At 38.6% G+C, this 10,423-nt stretch overlaps 1 protein-coding gene across 2 annotated transcripts in view; it reads left to right on the top strand.

The window, feature by feature from the left end:
• The window catches only part of FOXJ3 (forkhead box J3), a 78,169-nt gene that overhangs the window by 674 nt on the left and 67,072 nt on the right, over positions 1 to 10,423 (top strand). The gene's annotated exons all lie outside the window — the stretch shown is intronic.

Raw genomic sequence — 10,423 nt, 5'->3', positions numbered from 1 at the left:
CCGGGTCGGGGCTGGGGCCTGGCGAGCGCGGAGGGCTGGGTCGCTCCCTCCCCCGCGGCGCTCCTCAGCTGCTGCTGCCCCTCAGCCTGGAAGCGCCACTCCGCGCCTCCACCCCTCCCCCAGGCCGGACGTGGTTCCCGGGGGGCGCGGAGTCAGGACTGCGGTGGTCTCCTTCTGGGTGATCTGTCCCCTGGCCCGAGCGAGCTCCCTTTCCCACCACGATGCGGCGTCTCCCCTTCCAGCTTGCGGGCGCTTTTCAGCTGACGAGGTGGCAGTGCCTCACGCCTTGGGGGTGCCCTCGGGGTGGGGAGGCCTGTGCGAGGGACCTGCCTCCCCACCCATCCTGTCGCCTTGTCCTTTGCCGGCATTGAGGCCGAGGCCGCGGTTCCATGCGGACGTGTTGCTGTCCTGTGTGTGTTGCATCCTGCCCACGTGGTAGGGTGTCTCCCCAGCACCCCTCTCCCCCTCCATTTTTGCAGCTGGTGGAAAGGGTTGTTGACCCGGTGGTTTTTCCTCTGTGATTTCCTCCGGGTGGTAGGTGGTGTTAGGGTCAGCTTTGCTGAGGCCGACAGTTGGTTAGTTGGAAGGAGCAAGAGTTGTACTCTGCCAAATTGAGACCAGTGAGGACAAAACAGGGCTTAGTTTCATTGACATCTTTCTCTCCGGGCCTCTAGCTGTTCTTTTCTTTCCTCACCCCCCACCCCCCAACTGCTTAATCCTGAAGAGAGACTGAGATCTAGCTGCTGTTGCATTGAGGTGCATAGTTTTCACTTCTCCGTTCTACTTTTTGTGTATAGATGGCAAAGGCTTTTCTGTTGTGTAACCCACCTCTCTGTTGTTTTTAGGTGGATTTCTCAATGAGCTGAGTTGAACTGGCTGGGCAGTTCGAGATTGGTGGACATCTTTTTTCTCCCCCTTTTTTGTCCCCTTCTGACATTACTTTTTTTTCCCATTTTGTTTCCTAGTCAACCAAGTGTGCATCTTATAGAGATCTTAATATGCCTCTTTACTTGCAAGGCAGCTCTAAATAGTTTCACTTCATCACTTCTTTCTAGGGAACTTTTATTTCACTTTCCCTCGCATTGAGTATTATTGCACTGTTTTTTGACATTGGTTTTGAAATGTGCTTTGAGTAGTTTCTTTCCTTAAGGTCTTTTCCAGGTTAAGATTTCCACGTAATGTGGTTTGCTGTTCTGTGATCACAGATTGCTCCTTTACAGCAGACAGGCCACAGTAGCAGTGAGAGAAGCCTTTTATTCCTCCTACATCTTAGCAAATATTTATAGAAATATTTTTCTGGGGCCCTCACTGATGGCACAGTGGTTTAGGGCGCAGTGGGTTAGGACGCAGTACTGCAAGCTGGAGGCAGCCCCTTCAATGCGAGTTTGATCCTCAGCTCCGGAGGTGACCCACAAGGCGCAGCAGACCTCTACTGACCTGCCCGCTGCTCCCCTCAGCAGTGGACTTTGTTAATCTGCTTGTTCTGCTCCCCACTCTGTCTCTGGTGAAGCCTGTCACTGCCCGCTGTACCCCAATTCTGTATGAATAAATAGATCTTATGTGTGGCATATAAGATGTTATTGAATTTAAAATTGTTTCGATAAACCTGAGGATCTCTGCTTTCTTTTTGGAGGTGAGGGGAATCTTGTTTTTGGTTTAGTGCTGTGGGAGATCCTGGGTTTTTTCTCATGCCTTTACCAGATTTTTTTTTTGGGGGGGGGGGACATGTTTAATTTGACTCTTTTTGAGTCTTTAGATTGGGTGAAATAAAAAAGTTAATATTTTGAAATCACTTTTTAGATGACCAGATAGTAGACTTCTCACTATTTTTGATTTGTTTATCATATTGTTCATTGTCTGAGCATATTTTTATTTTTCATTTTATTTGGTATAATTATGAATATATTCTTTGTAAAAGAAGTAAGTACAGATTCTGCTTTCATTATGCTAAGTATGGGTGGGGCAGTGGAAAATAGAGCATGTTCTGATACAGTCTGAAGTATATTTTAGTCAGCCATCCATTTGTGTACTTCTGCTAAATACTGTTCTATGTGTGAAATAGTTGGTTCTGCTCCCCACTCTGTCTCTGGTGAAGCCTTTCACTGCCCGCTGTACTCCAATTCTGTATGAATAAATAGATCTTATGTGTGGCATATAAGATGTTATTGAATTTAAAATTGTTTAAAATTGTTTATTCGAAATAATAAAATTTGAGGTCTCTTCATATACTTCCATGTCTGTCATGGAAACAACACCTAATGTACATCATTCATAGTAACCAAGCAACATCAAACTTCTGGCTGGGATAACAATGCCATCACAATCAAAGGTATAAGTAAGGTATAAGGTAGAAATTTCTGAGGGGAAGAGGTATAGTCCAGAAGAGTGAAGGACTGTATGCAGACAGTGTACAAAATACACCTTTAGCAGTTTGGTGCTATTGGTGAATACTAATAAATGAGTTTAGGGTTGTTGATGGTACATTGGTGGAAAACTTACAAGGACATAGGGTTTATTTTAATGGGACACTACAGAGGGTTTTAAAGAATGGGAGTAAGATGATACAGGTTATTCCTAAAGAAGGTTTTTAATCAGATGAGTGGCTTTGGAGATGATTAAGATGCTTTTGGAGAATTTTAGGAATAGGATGATGAGTGTCTGACATAAGGTAGTGATTGTGGGAATAACAATTCATTGAATACTCACTGTATGCCAGGCATTGTTCTGAGCCCTTAATAATGCATTTAACTCATACAGCCTTCATAGTTAGGTCTTATTATTTTCATGAAGAAACTGAATTTACAGAGAGGTTAAGTAATTTGTAAGCAGCAGCAGAGCCAGGATTGAACCCAGGCAGTCTGGCTTACACGTTTAATCATTAAATTATACTGGCATAAGGAAGAGTGTGTAGAATATATAAGAAGATGTATGTGTGAGCAAAAGTTAATTTGAAGGTAGTGTTTAAATTTGGGCAAAGGGAAGAGAGCAAATAAACTATTAAAAGATTAAAGCCTAGAATCCTTGAAGGATGACTGGTGATAGTGAGGAAATTAGGAAAATATTATTATGAAGGAAAATGAGCCAAGGTTGGTTGATTATGGACAGCCCTAGATTGTGCACAGTTTTTCAATAGCAGCTAGTCTGCTACTCCTAAGAGTGTTCTCTTGCTGGTTTAATTCTGGGAATGCTGATTAGTTTAATATTAATATAAACAAAACAACTCAAAAAACATCTGTTCAGGAAAAAAATATATGCCACACTGCAAGTCATACAATCCTGCGTAGAAATGGCACAGGACATATTTTGGTTGAGCCACACCACTGTTTGCAAGCCTTAGAGAGGATAATTAAGAACTGAGTAGAATAATACGGGTATCTGTAGTACATTGCTGCAAGATGAATAGAGGGATGAAAAGTAGATTGTGCAGTGATGTAGATTATAGGTGATAATAAAAGCATGTGAGTAGATGAGTGTTGGAAAGTTAGTAGTAAGATGTGGGTCAGCTTTGAGGTTTGGAACTTTGGTGACATTATAGGCTTTATATAAAGCACTCCAAGGAGAACCACAAAATCAAGGCTAGGAAAGGTGGTTGGCAATATCAAATGAAACCTTGAAGTTCAGAAACAGTGATCATGAAAAGACTATTGAACTAGGACCAAAAGGTAATTTTTAACCTTAGAATTTTGAAAGGAAGGATAATTCTAGATGCCAGATTTGTTTTCTAGACAATTTATGGAGACATTTTGGTCTGTAGTGATAGAAATTCTTAGGATTTTCTCCTAATACTGCCTCTAATCTCATTTTTGCCCATGTTAGACATACTGAGATATCAGAAAACTCATTTTCAAAAAGGAAGAAATTTGTGTTCTTAAGTCAATGATTTTATACAGTAATTTTTTAAAAGATATTAAACGATTTATTTATTTATGCATACAGAACTGGGATACAGGCCAGAGGTGCTGGAGCAGTGAGAGGATTCACCAGAGTCAGAGTGGGGAGGTAGATTTACAGTGCTGTGCTCTAACCGGTTGAGCTACCAGGGAGGGCCAATATACAGTAATTTTTATTAAGCTACTTTTTCAAAGTTTTATTGATAATTTATATATTATACAGTTAACCTACTTAAGTGTGCAATTCAGTGGTTTATAGTATAGTGACCAAGTTGTGGAGCCACAGTCACAGTATCTTTAGGCATTTCATTTTCCCTCAAAAGAAACTACCCATTAGTGGTCTTTCTCTCTCCCTATGTACTTGTCATCTCTACAGATTTATCCACATGGGCATTTCATAAAAATGGAATTGTACAACCTAGTGTCTTTTTTTGTCTGTCTTCCACTGAGTGTAATGTTCAAGGGTTATCATCTTGTAGTATGTATCAGTATCCCACTCCCCCTTCTTGCTGTTGAGTAATACTCTGCTATATAGTTGTACTACCTTTTATTCATTCATTCATTAAGTTGATAAACACTTGGGTTTCCTAGTTTCTTATTTTTTTTTTTTCAAAACCCTTCTCTTTTAAAAAGACTTATTTATGCACATAAGAGCTTGTGTGTAGGACAGAGGTGGGGTGTGTGTATGAAAAGGTTCACCAGAGATAGAGTGGGAGTGGAGCAGGCAGATCTACTGAAATACACTGCTGAAGGGAGCAGCAGGTGAGAAAGGAGAGAGAAGTCTACTGTGCCATGTGGGTCAGCTCTCTGGCTGGGGATCAAACTTGTGTGGCAGTGGCTGGTGATACCATAGCATCATAATGCTGAGACTTAATCCTTTGCACTATCAGGCAGGCCCACCACTCCCTATCTTTATCTTAATTTTCACCTTGCCACCTCCACCCCCTTTTTTTTAATTTTTAGGTTGTACCTGCTACTATGCATTCTACCGTCTCAGCTCATTGGAGATTGGAGAGTTAGACTTGGGCCTGAGCACTCATAGTTTATGGTTTACTTATACAATCTTATTTGATCTCACAACAGTTCTGTGATTCAGGAAAAGTATTTTTTATTAAGAGGAGCAGTCAGAAGTTTGGATTCGATGGCCTGGCCAAGATTGCACATGTAAGTCAGTGCAATTGGGTTGTTTCAGTTCATTCTTACTGCTGTTTCCACTACTCTGGGGTGTTATTCTAACTTCAAAGATATTGTGGGAATTTTTAAGAACTGGAGGGACTGAGAAATTTCCTTTCTCAGGGAATCAAAATTGTAATGTTTACTTTTTGGTACTTACAATGAATATTTTTTTCTTACCAGATTCTGTCACTAGTTTGTTGTGTGATTTAATTAAATTATTTCTTCTACTATTTTAGTACTTTAATGGGATTAATGTAATGATAATGTTGGTAGTGAATAATAGGTAACACTTTCTGAAGCTTTACTATGGGCCCCAGTTTGTTCTGTTTTACATTTCTTATTCAAGCAAACCTAAATATAACTCAGAGGTAGATTTTATTATTTTATCAAAATTTTATAGATAAAGAAACATGCAGAGAGGTTAAGTAACTGCTAGAGTACATAGCTACTACAAGTGGAAAAAGCCAGAATTTGTACCCCTGCAATCTGTTTTCAGCACCCCATGGCTCTTAATCACTACACTGAAGTGTTTACTGTGTTATGAATTAGTAGAGGGTAGTATTTCAAGTTAGGGCATGACCAGAATATGAAAAGTGGGTGTTCTGAATATATTAGGGGAAGCAAAGCAGCAAAATTGATAATGCATCCCTATCTCTTTTCAATGTGAAACTCTAATTATAGTATGTAGAATAGAGGTTGTTAGACATTTAGGTACATTTTAAAAATTTGGCCCTAATAGTCTCTCAACTAAAAACTTGCATTATTTCAGTGCTTTATACTGTGGGTTTTGTTTGTCACTTAGTTTTTTAACATTGACACTATTCATAAACCTTGGCTTGAGACTGCTAAAGCTCACTTGCCTCTCTGCCTCCCTTAACTGTTAATTTTTGTTTTCTATTTTGAACAGGTAGCCTGTCAGTCATAGATGGGGCTACTGTTTAACTCCTCCACCTCAAAATTCAGAAACATCACAGTGGCATTTTATAACTTTTAAAAATTTTTGACCACTTAATTGATTCATGCACATACAGTAGGAACCAATGCACAGTGTTTTGGTTAAAGAGATTGACTTATACTGAAATTGGAAAAGGCATCTGTTATACAGGATTTTAGATTTAATAGGATTTGTTATAACCAGATCAGTAAAGCATTATTACTGTGGACCATCTGTTGGGATATGGAAATAGCTTTTTTATATGGAACCAGATGTTGTATTCATATTTATAACAATGACATTCTGCTTATTTTAAGTAACCTCTTATAGTTAGGTGCTATTTTATTGTACTCGACTTAACAGCAGATAACCTGAATGTACATTGTTTTTCAAAGTGGTTATTACTTTTCTGTTGGATTGACACAAAACTGAAATAACAGCCGAAGACTCTCATGATGTTAGACTTTAGAACTGTCGCAAGATAAGATACAGGAAAAAGAGGAATATGACAGGATAATTAGGACCATATTCAATAAGAACTTGACACCATCTAAGGTGATTTCATTAGGTATAATTAGACTTATATTAATACTTATATTAACACTTGAATTCCTACCATAAATGGTTGAAATAATTGATAATGGACTGAAACTTAAGAAATGCAATAATAAATATTAGAACATAGTCTCAAAATTTTTTTCTACACCTAATGTTAACAATTTGGGAGAGTATTAAGTCTTTAGGTGGGAATTTTTAGAGTTCAGAAAATGGCATGTTGACTCAGTCTTTTTGGGCTGCTATCACAAAAAAGCACAGACTGGGTAATTTATTGCTCATAGTTGTAGATGCTGAGAAGTGTTTAAGTTGAAGACATCCACACGTTGCCTTTGGGTGAGGGCCCCCTTTCACGTGACTTCAATGTGTCCCAGTGGTAGATGGACAGATGATTACTTTGAAGCATTTTCCTGAGATATTAATACAATTCATGAAGACTCTACCCTGGCGACCTAAACATCTCCCCAAAACACTACCTTTAATACCATCATCTTTGGGACCTGGGATTTCAACATAGGAATTTGAAATTTGAAGGGGGAATAAGTTTCAAGCCATAGCACTGACTGGCTTCATATATAGACTGTGTCATGGATTCCATTGAAGAATTGACTGGTTATTCCAGGATGACCTTGAGTCTGTAGATTTTACCTTCAGATAATGTTTTCTCTTGGAGTACAAAGCTAAAATCTGTGACTGAATTCTCCTACCTAGAGTCCTGTTCAGTGGTACAGTGGTATAAGGAAATAAGACTGATCTCATTGATTGGTAGAGTGTGGCATTGATGTGACCTTATTAAAGATCTGAGAAGTTGGGATTAGTTTTTTCCTCAGGTTGAGAACAGGTTTTTCTATGTGTTGAAACATCATTTTGTGAGAGAAGTGGATGAGGGGGAAGACTACTAGAATTCTTCAATTAAACAGTTTCAAATTCTGTTTGTAGAGAGTTGGGATTGAGGGGAATATAATATAGTAAAAGTGGATTATTGTTAAGATCCAAGTTTTTTTTTTTTATTCATATAGAACTGGGGTACAGGCCAGAGATGCGGAGGGTGAGGCTTCACCAGAGACAGAGTGGGGAGCAGAACAGGCAGATCTACGAAGTACACTGCTGAGGGGAGCAGCAGGCGGGTCAGGAGAGGTCTGCGGCGGCGCCATGTGGACTCCTCCTGAGCAGGCTGGAATCGAACTCATGCGGAAGTGGCTTAAGCTTCTTAGTGCTGTGCTTTAACCTGCTGCACCACCAGGGAGGGCCCAAGATTTTTTTTTAATACAAATCTTTTTTTGACCCTAACAGCAGGGTGTAGTAGACTAATAAGTAATAACTCTAGAGAATAAAGTAATAGTTATAGGACTTACATATAATATTTGTTAAAAAAAAATCAGAACTTTGCTTTCAAAAAAGTTTTTTTTAAATTGTGGTAACATTGGTTTACTCATGTTAACAAACATGGTTTGCTGTATATGATTTAGAGAGGTAAGGATCGTAACTTTCACACTCACCACCATGGTACCCTCAGACCGTCACCATGGCCACTCTGCTGGTACTTACTGAATGGTTAAAAGTAACTAAAAATTTCTGTGATTTGACTACAGGACTTTTGGAAATCAGTTGTAGACATAACAGGCTGCATATGCAATAGTCATGAGCTGGTTGATATACCTGAAGGAAGTAGGGAACTTGACTGTAATGGCAGTAGATAAATGATATATGGCATCAGTTTCTGCTAGTGAGACTGGGTTATGAATCTGTGATGTGCTTTCACTTGTTTTGCTTGCTTTTATTTGTTTACCTTGTGGAAGGAACTAGGGTGGTATTGTTTCACCATTTATATACACAGATCACAGGCATTTTTACAAGTTGCTTCTGTGTATATCAGGGAAAGTCATGTTTTGTATTGTTTATTAGCACGTGTGTTATTATGGAAAGATTTCTACCTTATATTGAATAATAGTATTTGAAAGACACTTTCTCTTACCCATTAAATTTTGAAGCAAGTACTAATTCTATCAACAAATAGAGAAAATGAAATACAAGCTAAGTCTTAGAGTCACTCAGTTATTTAGTAAAGTACAGAGAAGACCCAGATCTTGCATTCTGTTTCTAGTCTTGTTCTCTTCAGTAGAAAACTTGACAGTTTTTATGAAGAGCGTACTTTGCATTTTTTTTAAAGATTTATTTATTTGTGCATACAGAACTGGGGTACAGGCCAGAGGCTCAGGGGTGGCGAGAGGCCTCACCAGACAGAATGGGGAGCAGAATGGGGTTGATGAAGTACACTGCTGAGGGGAGCAGTGGGCGGGTCAGGAGAGATCTGCTATGCCATGTGGTCACCTCCAGGGCAGGCTGGAATTGAACTCATGGAGGAAGTGGCTTTAGCTTCTTAGTGCTGTGCTTTAACCCAGTGATGTGCTTTAACCTGCTGCACCACCAGGGAGGGCCATACTTTGCATTTTTGAGGTGGAAATGAAAGGTTGTGAACCTTAGAGGACCTGGGCTCCTTGAAGCAGCACTTGTCTTATTGTAATAGTAATATCAGACTAGGGGATGGAGAGTCGTTGAAAACAGCTTAGTCCCTTGTTAAAGGTTTAGGTTCATTTCCAGTTGTTGGATGCATTTTTACTTGAGTCTTAGTAGAATTCTGGATGTTATGTAAGAGACAGAATTAAAGAGAAATTTGTAAGGATTAGTAAATAGCAGATTTACTATTTGGTCTTATTTGTGAATTTAGACACTGAGAAATTATATTTGAACACAATTCTACTGAGGGTTCTGGGTTCCCTGCCCCATCGTTAGAAAGTGACTGCATGGAAAGAAGTTATAGCTGCATAGAAAAAAGATTGGAAAAAAAAAATCACAATAGTTAATTTTCTTCTTTGAACCTGTCTGTATTTTGTAAGTTCTCTAAGCATATGTCAGTTTTACAGTCAGAAAGAATGAACATATACATGACTTCTGTGGTTCAAATGAGTATTTGGAAAAATGTGTATCAGTATTTTTGAATAACAGTTTAAATACTTGGTGCTTGAAAGTATTTTGCTTTCTGGCAGTTTTGTTAAATCAGTTTGAATTATTTTAATATTACTGGTTGAGTTGTGGGTGTATTAAGTATTTGGGTTTTTTGTCTCATTAGAATTTGATCATTTAACTCTTCTGATAAAGAAGTTAATTTTATTCTCTCAGAAGCAACCAAGAATTTAGGTTTACTTCACTTATTAGTTTACAACTGGAGCATTATGTTTAGTTTTGAGCATCTCGTTTATTTGTGACTAATTGATCTAAAAACAGCACTCTGATTTATAATGAAAATTAGATGTAAGTGTCTACACATATGCTTCCATTTCCTGGCAGGTTTCTAATAAAAAACGAATTGTTAGTGCTTCTTTAAGGTACTGTTCTCTTCCAGATACAGTGTACTTACTAGTTTCTCTCACTTGTTTTCTCATTTAAACACCATCTGCTATGTCCTGGACAAAGTACTAAAAACTGGGGATCCACATAAAAGACAGGGTCCCTGCCAGCAAAGACTACAGCTTTTAGTTTGGAAGAGATTGTAACATCCTTGTCATGTGAAGGTATCCTGGAATTTCTGTTTTCCAGGTCGATGGAATAGCTTGTTGGAAGAACTTAATGCACTTGGAGGTTTGGGTAAATGGATTTAAGAGGAGCTGAACTTTATAGTTACCCTCTGATTGAAAAGTATTGAAAAATTGATTTATAGAATTTCTTCATCTAAGGAACATTTATTACTGAGGTAGATGACTTTAGGTATTCAGATTTATATCAGGTTTGCTTTGGGAATTTAATTAAGAAACTATTGACTTTTCTAATTAAGAAACTATTGGAGACACTTTCTTTTTTTTTTTTTTTT

The sequence above is a fragment of the Condylura cristata genome, unplaced genomic scaffold (genome assembly GCF_000260355.1).
Source record: "Condylura cristata isolate star-nosed mole 26May11 unplaced genomic scaffold, ConCri1.0 scaffold00008, whole genome shotgun sequence".
In the NCBI taxonomy this organism is placed as follows: domain Eukaryota; kingdom Metazoa; phylum Chordata; class Mammalia; order Eulipotyphla; family Talpidae; genus Condylura; species Condylura cristata.
The sequence above is the reverse complement of the archived record's forward strand: the minus strand, read 5'-3'. Positions and strand labels throughout refer to the sequence as shown.